General features: G+C 41.6%; 1 long non-coding RNA gene across 5 annotated transcripts in view; it reads right to left on the reverse strand.

Moving 5' to 3' along the window:
* Window positions 1-13,746, reverse strand: part of LOC117802395 — a 62,628-nt gene that overhangs the window by 22,892 nt on the left and 25,990 nt on the right. For 4 of the 5 annotated variants that reach the window (XR_004625766.1, XR_004625763.1, XR_004625765.1 and 1 more), the window contains exons 3-4: window positions 10,973-11,042; window positions 7,130-7,331 (exon numbers count right to left, since the gene is read on the reverse strand). The exons of the other annotated variant lie outside the window; for it this stretch is intronic. This is a non-coding gene — a long non-coding RNA (uncharacterized LOC117802395). The remainder of the gene's footprint in view (window positions 1-7,129; window positions 7,332-10,972; window positions 11,043-13,746) is intronic. 5 annotated transcript variants of the gene reach the window in all.

Genomic DNA, 13,746 nt, shown 5'->3' on the forward strand with positions numbered 1-13,746 from the left:
CTTAAAATGCTCCAGTGACTTCCTCTCTCACTCAGTCAGAGCCATAATCCTGTTCAGGCCCTGCCATGCCCAGTAGGCTCCCCTGCTGCCTCTTAGACCTCATCTCCTAACCACTTTCCCTTCATGGAGCCTGCTCCAGTTACACTGGCTTGCCTGCTGTTCCCAGGACACTCAAGCACACTCCCACGACAAGATCTTTTCAAATCACGTCCCTTCCAGATGCCAATAAGGAATAAGGTGTGCTCCTTCCCATGGACCTTGGTTTAAATCTCAGCTCTACTGAATAGTAACCTTCTGAACCCATGGCTTTTTTATCTCCCTTCCCCTGATGTATTCTTTTGCATAGCACTCAGCACCCCATTATATTTCCTAACTGTGTCTTTCCTGTCCATTTCGTCCCACTATAATATAAGCTTTATGGGCTCAGAGATTTTGTCTATTGGATTCATCCTTTCCTGTATCTCTAGTGCTTAGAGGTGTGTGGCATACAGCAGGCATTCAATAAATATTTCTTTTAAAATATTCAGAGTGAACTATTTTTCTTCATATATTGACTATTTTATTGGACAATGTACCTTCTCTCTGACACAATAATTTGAGTTAAAATTTTATTTTTGGGGGGCGCCTGGGTGGCACAGTGGTTAAGCGTCTGCCTTCGGCTCGGGGCATGATCCCGGCGTTATGGGATCGAGCCCCACATCAGGCTTCTTCCGCTATGAGCCTGCTTCTTCCTCTCCCACTCCCCCTGCTTGTGTTCCCTCTCTCGCTGGCTGTCTCTATCTCTGTCAAATAAATAAATAAAATCTTTAAAAAATAATTTATTTTTTCTCAGATATAGAAACAATGACCACAAAAGCATCCCTCTGAGATCATTACCAAGAATGGCAAAATTCAGGGCACTGTGGAAGGGCCAAGTGAGCGGTCAACTGGATGAAGTTCAGGAAATGTGAAGAGCCAGAAGTCCTATCCCATCACCCATCACGGGGCCATTTCCACCAAGCTGTTGAGCACGCACAAATAACTGATGTTTACCTGTCCTCCTGGGAAAATTAAGTAATTTTACAGACAGAAGTGTTAACTATGTCGTCCACGAAAGTGATTATACTGATGTGAACATCTTTTTTAGGTAGGAAGGGTGTCATATTATCTTGATTCTGTGAGTGCTCACATTATCAGACGGCTTGGGCATGGGCAGGCGTTATCCTTATTCAGTTGGCTGAGGTGTTGTGAGGTGTCAGGAGGATACACAGAGAAAGAACATTGAGGGCCCAGAGATTCCATAGAAGATTTCAAATCTGAGCTCAGCCACCCCATGGGTGAGCCCAGGCAAGCCACTTAACTTCCCCAGACCTCAGTCTTCTCTTCAGCAAAATATGAGTCACAAACAATTCCTGCTTTGCCACCTCATGGCATGAAATAAGCAGTGCGAGAATTTCTCTAGGTATATAGGACTCCATGATNACTGCTCCATAAATGACTAAATGCCATTACTTGAGTCCTTGGGCTGATTCCTGAAAAGATGGATAGGCATGTCTAAGTAAACGGTCCCACCTTGTCCTGCCCTTCACCAAGAAAATGAAACTAGGGAAAGGAGAAGGCCAGTCTTACGGCATCAGATTTTAGGTGCTCTACTTGGGGCTTTGTTCATTCACTCACAACACATCTACGGAGCACTTACAATGTGGGAGGTGTTGAACCTCAGATTTTGTAGGGACAGTAGACTCGAACATAATCCAGTCTTGTCCCTGAGGAGCTCACACAGAATAGTGGGGAAGACCACACACACATACCCCCAAACCTGTCATATGACATAGAAAGAGATTTGTCAAAAGAAAGACCCCTGGAATGAAATCAATTCACATGGCCTTGGCAGTCACTTCCGTTCTCTTGGCTTTAGTTTCATCTTCAGCAAATGTATAATAATCACGGGTTGATTATGATGATCAAGATGGGATATTATTTTGGGGCGCCTGGGTGGCACAGCGGTTAAGCGTCTGCCTTCGGCTCAGGGCGTGATCCCGGCGTTATGGAATCGAGCCCCACATCAGGCTCCTCCGCTATGAGCCTGCTTCTTCCTCTCCCACTCCCCCTGCTTGTGTTCCCTCTCTCGCTGGCTGTCTCTATCTCTGTCAAATAAATAAATAAAATCTTTAAAAAAAAAAAAAAGATGGGATATTATTTTGTTTAGGTGCTTTGTGAACTGTGAATTGCAATCCAGGAGTCAGTTCTTCTGTCCCTCCCCCTCCTCCTCGTTCTTTTCCTTCCTTCCACCCCGTCTACTTCTCTCCCGCTTGCTCTTTCTGCTTTTCTCTGTTCCCTCTTTGCTTTGGTAGGAGCCGCACTGTGCACCACTGAGACATTCTCACAATTAGCTGGATCTAGTTTGATCATTAAAGTGACAGTCCAGTTGGATNTCCACCCCGTCTACTTCTCTCCCGCTTGCTCTTTCTGCTTTTCTCTGTTCCCTCTTTGCTTTGGTAGGAGCCGCACTGTGCACCACTGAGACATTCTCACAATTAGCTGGATCTAGTTTGATCATTAAAGTGACAGTCCAGTTGGATATGTTTGATCCAACATAGTTCCCTATTGTATCACATAGTAACAAAGAGCTGGTCATGGATATAACCCTGGCCTGACTTAGATGACATTTTTTTTCCCAGTCTGTTGCGACACATAGGATATAGAACTGAATGAAGGTAAATGAAGGTAAATAATGATCTTTATTTCCTAAGGGTTTGAATATAACTAGAGGTGGGGGAAGTATTTAGACACAAAATGTAAAGTGCTCAACATTTCAAATTGACTAGCATTTAAGAACAAAACAGACACATTGACAACTTCTGGGTTCAACCTTTTCATGTTTGTTCTTTTCCTCCAGCGAAGCCCCAATTCCTTAGAATTTATGAGAGAATATCAAAGTAGAAAGAAATCTTAGAGGTCAGATTATTTGATGTCCTTTTGTTTTTCAATGGTAAACTGTGGCCCAGAAAGGGGAGCAATCTGATCAAAGTCATACAATTGAATTAGCAACAAAAAGTCTAGAACACAGGTCTCCTGATTCTCATTCCATTTGTTTTCCCCACCCTTTGGACTAGCCTCCAGGTCCAATGGGATGGGTAGCCACAGGCTTGTATTCTTTCTATAAACTCCCCCCACCCTCCCTTTTACCTAGGTTTAGACATTCCTCCCACCTTCTCCACCTTCTCTCTCCCCACATACATCTTCTTTTTGAGTCACACCTTCTGTCAGCTAAGACTCTCAAGTCTCAAAGTTGGGCTTGTGGATAGCCAGGTGTCATGTGCCCTGTGCTCCACATTTCTGTCCCCAGAGTAAGCACTGTGTCATTTAATCTTCACAAAAATTGGCAAGATGTCATTATTCTGATCTTACAGGCTAGCCAGCTGAGGCTCAGAGAACTGTCTTACTTGCCCCAGTTTACACAGCTAGAAAGTAGTAGGGCCAGGATTTACATCAGATCTAATGCCAGAACTGATTATTGCCTTATTGCCCCTTTGGCACAGCTCTAACCTGGGAAAAGGGAACCCAGTGGTTTAAATACCAAGGGGTAATTGACTCCTAGCTCTTCTGCTAGTGGGGGAAGATGGCACAATGATCCTGGACTGAATCTCTTAACTATGTACTAAGCAGTAAGAACTAGAGTGAGTCACTTTACTCCCCCTCAGACAGGATAAGTGATAATGCCTTCATAGCAAGAGTTGTGAAAATTAAGGATTAGAATGGATAATGTTTGGGAAAACATCAGGTAGTCTATAAAAGACTATATAACTATTTGGTTTCAATAAATGACTTGTGATTTTCTTAATCCAAATGTTAATGATGATATTGTTTACACTATTTTATTGTGAGCCTTCTCAAATACTTCGATTAAGTGGGTAGTCTAAGATAATAAGTGCATGAATAATTAAAATAGTTTATTGGATTTTTTTTTGTCTCACCTCTCACCAAAAAAAGAAGTTGGCTTATAGCTTATAAATGCATACATATCATGGTGTCATTTCTTTTTCCCAGACAAAAAAAAAAAAAAAGATTACTGTTGTCATCTTAGCAAACATTCACTGAACACATGTTCTGTGTCCCAAGACTGAGCTAAATACTGTATTCCTCATTACCTCATTTAATTATAAAGAGGTAGGTACCATTACTATCTCCATTTTATAGATGGGGAAACTGAAGCTCAAAGCAGTTAAGTGACTTGACTAAAGTCACACTACTTTTAAGTGAAAATGATAAGTTTTTAGAGATATACACAGCATATTTGACATTACTTTATGCCACCTTTGTCAAAATAAAACTTGTCAAAAACTTGAGCGGCTGGTCATCAAGGTATCTAGCAAAATAGAACATAAGCACAATTTTAAAAACTGACTAGTAATGAGCGTGTGTGTGTGTGTGTGTGTGTGTGTGTGTGTATGAGAAACAGAGAAGGGATGGGAAACAGACAAAAACACATATAAAAACTTAAGCTAAAGAAAACCACTGTAATTGACCACAAAGTGTAGGTCTGTACTTTTTCACATAGAGAGACATTGTACACTACTAACTGATTCATTGACCAACAAATGATTGAGCACTTACTATGTACAAGGACAAGTGTTCAAGTCTACAGAGTAAGAACACAAAGTCACAGAACCTTCTCCTTGGGCCTCATGAACTAGATAAATTGTCAGATAAATGCACTTGAATTAGTGTGTGTGTGTGTATGTGTGTGTGTGTGTGTGTGTGTGTGTGTGTGTGCCACTTAAGTAAATTGCCTCTGGGGTGTGCTCAAAAGTTGGTTCTTAATCTGAACTGCTCTTTTATACAACTGCTTAAGGAAAGGAGTAGGGGACAATGTCCACCATTGGGAAATAAAAGAATGGAATTTGGAGAAGAAGGGGAGTTACTTCAATTGGTCAAGACATTGGGACACAGACACTTTTATTTTCAGTAGAACGTTGAGTTCTTTGCAGGGGAAAAAAAAAATCCAATGTCCTGAAAGCTAAATAAAGCAAACTGGGCCTCTGATTCCCCAAGGTTCAGATTAAGAGCCCAACTCTTCCGTGGAGGACGGGAGGAATGAGAGACTGGGTTTCCATTATAAATAACCCCAGAGTTCAGTCAATAGCAATTTCTTTTGAAGCCTTTTAAGAAACCTGGGATAAGGCCAGCAGAGAGGTACCCACTGGGCCAAGCCAGGAGAGATAGCTGATTTCACTTTGCATAGCACTTACTGCTGTATCACAGCAAAAGAAAGCAGCCAGTGGTGGCTGAAGTGTCCCCTGGCTGGAGGGCCCTGTCATCAAAATTTCTCTCCTCCACCACTCAGGCAACATGACCTTGACACCCCTCTTGTAGTATCTTCGCATTCTACCACCTCAGAAAACAGAAAGTCTTGGAATTAGAAGCCTTGACATCGACATCCCAGTCCACCCAAGCAGTTCTTGGCACAGACACATCATCCTACCTGTTCATGTGAGTTTTCTCATCTCCCTATGTGGCCTACTTCACAGGCTACGGAGTCACTCAGGTGACATGACAAATGCTAAAGCACATTGGGAGGTGATCAAATTTGGAAACATGAAGGAATAAGTTGAAATGTAAAAGGTTTGAATACAGATGTCCATACCTACCCACAGTTGAAAACAAAAATGAAACTAATGAATTAAGCATACAAATTCACAGACACATACCCGTCTACATAGAATGGAACACAAACCCCTTAACTGGTTTTCAAAGTCCTCCCCAAGATATTCCCAACCCTTCTCTCTAGAATTGTCTCTCTATGTACCCTTTATGTCTCTTATAGTCCTGTCAAATTAATCACCCAGTGACTCAAGAGCCCAGATTATGGGCTTGTTCTTTAATACTTCCATTTATTGGTTATGTTATTTCTATCTCCTAGAATGCCTTTCCTCCATACGGCTATACATCCAAACCTGCTTAAATGCAGCCTTCTTCAGAATATAAATTATCTGTGATTTCCTCTGTAGTAAGTCAGGTATACTTAATCTGAGCAACCCTAGCATTTTTATTTGTGCCTCACATTCTACTAATGTATATGCTTGTGATTTGTCAGTTTCCTTGAAAAGGATTATGTCTAATTCTACTTTGTTTCACCTACCAAGGAAATGATGCTAGCCAGTGGCTAAGATTTACTGAGCACTTAACATGTGTGATCTTCTTTATCCTTACAGCTAAATGAGGATGTTGATACTTGTATTTTCCTTGTTTTGCAAATGAGAAACAGGGGATCAGAGAGGTTATAAAAGCTGCATAAATACACAGCTATTAAGGGTCAAGTCAGGTTGGAATATGGGGATTTCCAGTCTAAATCCATTTTTCATATCTATGCCTTCAATTATTGCATGTTCTTAGCATAGAGAGTACCAAATAAATAATTAATGGAGTAAATGAACAAAGAAAAAGAGAGAAAGAGAGGGAGAAAGAAAGGGAGAAAGAAAGAAAAGAAAAAAGAAAAGAAGAGAAAGAAAAGAAAAGAAAAAAGAAAAGAAAAGAAAGAAAAGAAAAGAGAAAAGAAAAGAAAAGAAAAGAAAAGAAAAGAAAAGAAAAGAAAAGAAAAGAAAAGAAAAAAAGAAGGAAGGAAGGGAGGGAGGGAGGAAGGAAGGAAAAGAAAGCATGAGTCTTCCAGCATAAACATTCCCATTCCATACACAGGATTTCACCTTTTCTTTCAGGTAGAGCCACTCACTGAACATTTGTTGAATTAATGACTAAAGGAATTGGTCCTAGAACAGATGTCTGCTGAGTCCAGAAAGCTCTCAAAGGGGAGTCATTCACTCATTCTTTCAACACTTACTCATCATTCATTCATTCTTTCAACATTTATTAAAAGGCTGCTATATAAAGGGCAAGTGGCATAGGAATAAAGAGTGAATCAGCCATGAGTCCTGCTCTTCAGGTGCTTACATTTTGATACCATGAGAATCTACTGGTGTTTTTCAAATCTAAGAGCAGACATTGGCAGAGTAAAGATAACTGAAGCTCAGGGAACGACCAACATAACATTCGGAGACGACTGCTAAGGGTAGGTCTGGTGCCAACCATGAAGAAGCCTTCCCTTAAAGAGGAACTTCAGCTAAAGATCATGGAGAATAACTGGATGACTCACCCACCAAAATAGGAAGCTCTGTCTGGTAAGGAAGATGGTGGCATCTAGGTGGCAGGAACCACGAAGGTCTCGCTCACTTCCCACAGCTTCACCCCTGCTTCTTGGGCTACTGTGTGTGAAATAGGGGACCTACCTGTTCACCCGCCGGGGCTGGACGGGAGCAGGCAGCACTGCGGGCGGAGATCCCAGGCTCTGCGAGGTACTGCCAGAGACATTTTTGGTATATAAATGCTACTCTAACTTAGAAAATAGATATTTCTTTATTAAGGCAAATGTTGACTTAATCCATGTATTTCTTTCCTATTTAAAAAATCAAAAAATACATTTTAAAAATATATGCATTAAAAATTATTTATGCAAAGAATTTATAACCAAGTGCTGTATCCAGCTTTACTGCAAAAAGTTCTCATTTTAAATTTCACAGCTAGTCTTTTTTTTTTTTTTCAGTGATTGGTTCTATCATACGCAAAAAAAAGGATCTCTCATTTTCCATAGGTTTTGATGAGGAAAGCAATGGCTCTCCTACTGGCAACTCTTAAATAACCAAGATAAATTTCAGAGACATAAATTCAAAAGTAGTAAGACAACTGTTTTGATTTCTTGGAAGTGCTGTCAAAGAAAACACAAGATTTTCATACTGTATGTTTTTTTACATTGATAATAAAGTATGTTTCCTTTTTTTTGTTAATTTAATATTTCTACTGCAAAGAATGAGAATCATATACTAGATAATTCAGACATTATCACTGAAAAGATTTTCAGACAGTCTCTTAATATAAACATGTTTTGGTACAACAGTTTTAAAAATTATGACTAATGAATAAATATTTTCAGAATGTTATTCTTTCTATTTGTTTATTTATGTTTACAGATCAAACACTGTAACTTACCAGCAAATGTGAGGGTCTTCCTTTGCCATGTTGTCTATAAGGTGCGTTAGGTAGGGAAAACGTACCAGTAAATGGGGGAGATACTTTCCAAGTTAACTGATGAGATAACTAAGTTGAATAGTCAAGGAATTCCACACCAATATCTCAAGTTCATTGCACACCATCGGCAGTCATCTGAAATGTTTGGGGCTTGTCGGTGGGTGGGGCACAGGAGCGGGTCTGAGATACGCTGTAGGAAGGTGGCGACTGTGTGAACATGGCATTGGCTTTGGAGCCAGGAAGACTGGGCCCCCAATCTTGACTCTACCTCACCGGCCCTGTGCCTTCTGAGCCGCAGTTTATTCACCTGAAAAACCATCATATTAACACCCCAACCTCAGAGAGTCATTGGGAGCATTAGAATATAGTGGATGCTCGCAAATGGCAGTTCTTATGAGATGGATAATGCTGGTATATTCACGTGCAGATATAATTAGGTAGTGTTTGCAGTGTATTTACGTGCAGTGTATGGATATTTTAAAAGGCATATTAAGCAATCCTTACTCCACGAGGTTGCCACATGGATTGCAGAAAGCCTGGCATGTTCTCCTGTTCCATAAAACTTGCTGTGGTTCCAAAGCACACTGGAGAGACCATCACTCCCTGTGCATACTCAACATATTATCATCGATAATTAAGAGCAGAGCACTCGACTAGAAGTAGGGAGATGTGGGATTTAGTCCTGGCTCCATCTCAAAAGAGCTCTGTGACCTCAGGTCAGTTGCCTCCTCTCTCCAGGCCTCAGTTTCCTAGTTTGAAGATGAGGAAATCACTTGGAAATCTTCTAGTTCTAAAACTGTATGAGGTACCTGACTTTCAGACTTTCTGACTCAAGCAGAGGTTCAAGAGGAAGGAAACCAGTAGAGATGACTAAGGTGGTGGGAGAGACTGACTGTTATCTCATGTCTGAAAAAGTGTGATATTGACGTGATTTTTACACGTTCTCTTAAAAGCTGAGATTAAAGTAGATCACATCAAGTTCCTTTCCTTGTGACCAAGGATGATAGGGCAGGGGCGCCTGGGTGGGNAGAGACTGACTGTTATCTCATGTCTGAAAAAGTGTGATATTGACGTGATTTTTACACGTTCTCTTAAAAGCTAAGATTAAAGTAGATCACATCAAGTTCCTTTCCTTGTGACCAAGGATGATAGGGCAGGGGCGCCTGGGTGGCACAGCGGTTAAGCGTCTGCCTTTGGCTCAGGGCGTGATCCCGGCGTTCTGGGATCGAGCCCCACATCAGGCTCCTCCGCTCTGAGCCTGCTTCTTCCTCTCCCACTCCCCCTGCTTGTGTTCCCTCTCTCGCTGGCTGTCTCTAACTCTGTCAAATAAATAAATAAAATCTTTAAAAAAAAAAAAAAAGAATGATAGGGCAACGTTAAATGTTTCTCTAATCCTAGCGGTAGGTCTACACTACATGCAGCACACAATTTTGTCTGTTTACAGTCCTAACCAAGGCCTTACATATGCATTGGGATTTGGGGTATAGTCTGTGGTCATGGATCCACTGAGGGCACCAATCACACACAGCCCCAAAGATCTTCAGTAAATGCTATTTTGCTGTGGTGAACCCCTTCCTATAATCAAACCATTAAATAAATCCAAGTTTAAATGGTCCAACTTCTAAATCTAACCAACCATGGAATGGGCCACATTGGAAGGAAGAGAGTTCCCAGCCTGGAGTTGTCTAGGAAGGAGTTCAATGAGCACTTCGTTAAGTGTGTTACGTCAGTGACTCCGATATGGCGTGATCTCTAAAGACCTTCTGAACTCCAATATTTTATGATTCTTCTGGCTCTCTTGACTCTTACCAGGCTAATTCTGGGAATGTGCGTGATGGGTTTTCCCTTCATATTTATATTTAAAAAAAAAAAAAGAAAGAAAGAAATGAGCTGTTTACACTGTTGAGGAAGAGAAAAAAGCCAACACTATACATAGGCTAGTTGAGTGTTTTAATGGTAATGACACCAATATTCCAGGATTGGGAGCCTTGGGGATCTGGGTAACAAATTTTAGTTAAATGTGAATGGCAACACTGTGAAAATAAAGTTCAGTAGAGGTGACTGACATGCCCAAACCTGGACCTGGCAAACAGGAGGGGGCAAGATAACCTTGCCCGTATTTGTTACGGTACCTGACAATTACCTGCCTGCTCACTTCTCCCTGGATCCTCTGAGAATTTCTAGAACTGACTTGGTTTGTACCCAGCTCAGTGCCCATGGCTCAAAGGATTGTTCTATAATCTAATCCAGTCCTTCTCCTTTTGGCCTGCTGCCTGCTCCAACTCAGAAGTTAAAAGGTTGCACTTCCTTAAAATGCAGTATTTCCCAACCGAACCTGCATCAATCAACCGATTAGTATAATTACACAGGCACTGCTCAAGGCTAAACACTGGCTAACGATCACTGGCTTTGTCTTATTCCAGGCTGGTCCTTCTTGATCCAGCTGAGAACTGACCACTGGAAAGGAGGTTCATGGGAAGATCTGAAATGCAACTAGGAGAACACCGTGTCAAACTGTCATAGCCGTACGAGGGGCAGCCTTGGCCGCGTCTATCCAGATCTGGTAAGTTGATGGAGTCTCGGTTTGAACCGCAGGGTGTGAAGAGTGACTTAGGATTTAAAGAATGGCATAGTAAAGGAGCTACTGAAGAGGTTTCCTGCCCTAACTCTCTTCTCAGGCTCTTTCAAAGGTCCTGTACCCCCTACCCCCTCCTTTTACTGGTTCCCACCACTCACTGTAGGTCTGAGTTGATTGGCCCGGTTGGGTTAAGGAGTAATACAATGCAACATTGGTAGGCACGGCAGCTTGGTCTGTGTGGATCCAAAGGGTTCAGAATCTTTTCAGCAATCACCCAGGCTCCAGGCAGAAGAACCCAAGGCCAGGGAGATAGGCCCATCCCTAGAAGGATTGTACCTGAAAGGCCAGGTTCATGCTTGCTGTTGTAGGGCAGGGTGTGAAGGCCTGGCTCTCTCCAGCGTTCTCCCTGAAGAACCACAAATGGGTGGTAACACCATGAGTTAGAAAGTAGGGCTCATGTTTCTGCTCCTGTCTGCTCCTGTCTGGGATTGCTATGAACTTCTTTGAAGAAAACTATTTGGCTCTACACTAAAATATAAGTCTCCGTAATCAGGCTGCTTCCAAAGAGTACCGTCCTCTCTCTCTCTCTTTCTGCCCTCTCTCCTCTCCCTTCAGCTCTGTCTTCCTTTTGGTTGTTTAGAATATGGTACATTTTCAAGCAAGGGACTTACATGTTTTACGAACATTTTGCCAGACAAGCCCGCACACAAGGGTTTTGAATCTGTTAGTGAAAGAAGGGAAATGATACCAGCCCTTGGGTGACATCACTGAAGACTGTGTTCTGTTCCTTACAGTGTGGCTGGGATTTTTCACTCCAAGAAGGGATTAAATAATAGAGCTTTCCAGGAAAAGAGTGACTTTACTTACTTACTTATTTATTTTTGCTTCTTCTAACTTCTTTATCCATTCAGAAACAGAAGCATTTGGTACCTGAAGACCAATTTCATTTTGTGGGGAAGGCTAACGCTATTGATAACTCCCACTAAAACAATAAGGAATGCAAATAATAACATCCAAACATTTTCATAGCTACTGTGTTGATCCTATGAATGACACAGCACGGTTTGAGAGGACAGGTATGGACAATATCCCCGGTTTTTCCTGGAGAAAAGCGGGGCCAGAAAGAGAAATGCCTTGCCCAGGGTCATACGCTTGCTAGACGGAAACTCCAAAACAGAGCCACTTTCTGACTTGAGGCTCAGCATGTCTTTTCCTACACCTTGCTGCCTGGTCCCACACAATAATCTTTAAGATTAAGTTTTTAGGCTTGAGAGTTAGGTCCATGGAGTTACTAAAAGGACTAAGAAAATGAAGCTTTGAAAAGATTATATTCTCATTCTTTTTCTCTGCACAGTGCCCGAGTATCAAGGAAAAGGATTATTTGTTAAGACTGCTTTGAAAATTCACTGGCCCATGAGTACTTGGCTAATGCCAAGGGCAAAATCCTGTATATCAAAACCACACTCTTTTTGGCTTTTCTTGGCTCGTTACTGTCTTAGCTGAGTGGCCAGCCTATGTGTGAGTTTACTGGTAGGAAAGTTTTCCGGGAGCAATGACTGGTTATGAGGTTTCTGCTGAGTTCCAGGTAGCAACTTTAGGCAAGTGCCTATCTGTTACCAGTGAGAGTGTGAGAGATAGAACACACATCAAGCCGACTGGCTCTGCCCAAAAGCTTTGTCTAACAGAGTCTAGACTGATCACCACCTCCCTGGATCACCTCTGGAATACTGGGAGAAAATATAATGATTAAGGGCCCTTCCTCCCCTCTCTCCTCCTCTTTTACTCATTATCAGCACCATAAAATCAATCATGGGTGAGACCTCGGAGAGATCAAGGTATGGTGGAGGGCATACTCAGCTGGAATTGTGAAGACCCTGCTTCTCTCCAGGCTTTGTGTGGTTTCAGAATGATTTGACTTTGTGGGTTTTAGCATCTCCATTAATCAAATGGAGAGTTGAACTGCATGGTCTTTGATACTTCCAGGCCTGACGTTCTTCTATTCTCTCTAGAATATCAGATTCTGGTCTAAACCTGCTTGACCAAGAATGCCCAGATACGCCTAAGCTTCTTGTCTTTGATCTTCCTTTGATTTTCTTTTACCAGAATTGCCAGGATGACATGAACAAGGGAGTTGCCCTTCCTGATCATAAGTAGTTAGAGGTCTCACTGTGATCACCCAGCATCCCCCCAACTCCAGTCCTGCCCTCTGCCAATGACCTCAAGCTATGACAAATGAAACACACAGAAACAATAGGAAACCCCTGCTGTGGAGGGCTCTTAATTTTAGAGAAGAGGAAAGGGAGATGGGGAGTGTAAGATCCAGTCAGCACCTGAGATGAGCCTGGACTCTGCGTGTGTGTGTGTGTGTGTGTGTGTGTTGTACACACACATTTTTTTTAAGTTGAATAATATCTTCTTTTAGGACTCTCAGAGTCCAGAGGATTAAATTTACTAACTTAAATCCAGTGATTATCTACCCTGCGTTCCTATTCTATGTCCATTCTAACGCTTTCTTCACCTCTCTCTTTCCCATAATTAGCTTTATAATTGTAAAGTTTTTTTAGAGGAAAGAAAGCTGTTAGGTAAAGTGAGAAATAAATGAGCAATAAATGTTAACAATTAAATAATTTCTGATTTGATTATCAATGTAGTGTACAAAATGAGAAAGCAAATAAATGACAGTAAAAATAAAACCTCTTGTGATCCCATCACTCAGAAATATCCACTGTGGACATGTTGGCAAGTTTCTTTCCAGTCCTTTTTTTTTATACATATGCATGCATATTTACTATCGATATTTTGTCATTGGTATTTCAAATGGGTTTTAGGACTTACTGTCACTACATACCTTTGGTCTTTTATCAGTTGTGTAAGATCTAATTCCTATAATTCCATATCACTGTGGTGGCTCTCCTTCCTAGTTGAGCCCTGTTTGATACAGAATATGTTGCTGAAACTCCTAAAACATGTCAGGTCTGAATTTTAGAACTGGCTTCCCTGCGCCCCGGACATACTCCACGTAAGAATTTGGAGGCATTGGACAGTATGGTCCGAATGAGCTCCAGGTTTTTTAAAAAGTCATCCATAGACTACGGATTCTGGGAAACAAA

The sequence above is a fragment of the Ailuropoda melanoleuca genome, chromosome 1 (genome assembly GCF_002007445.2).
Source record: "Ailuropoda melanoleuca isolate Jingjing chromosome 1, ASM200744v2, whole genome shotgun sequence".
Taxonomy (NCBI): Eukaryota; Metazoa; Chordata; class Mammalia; order Carnivora; family Ursidae; genus Ailuropoda; species Ailuropoda melanoleuca.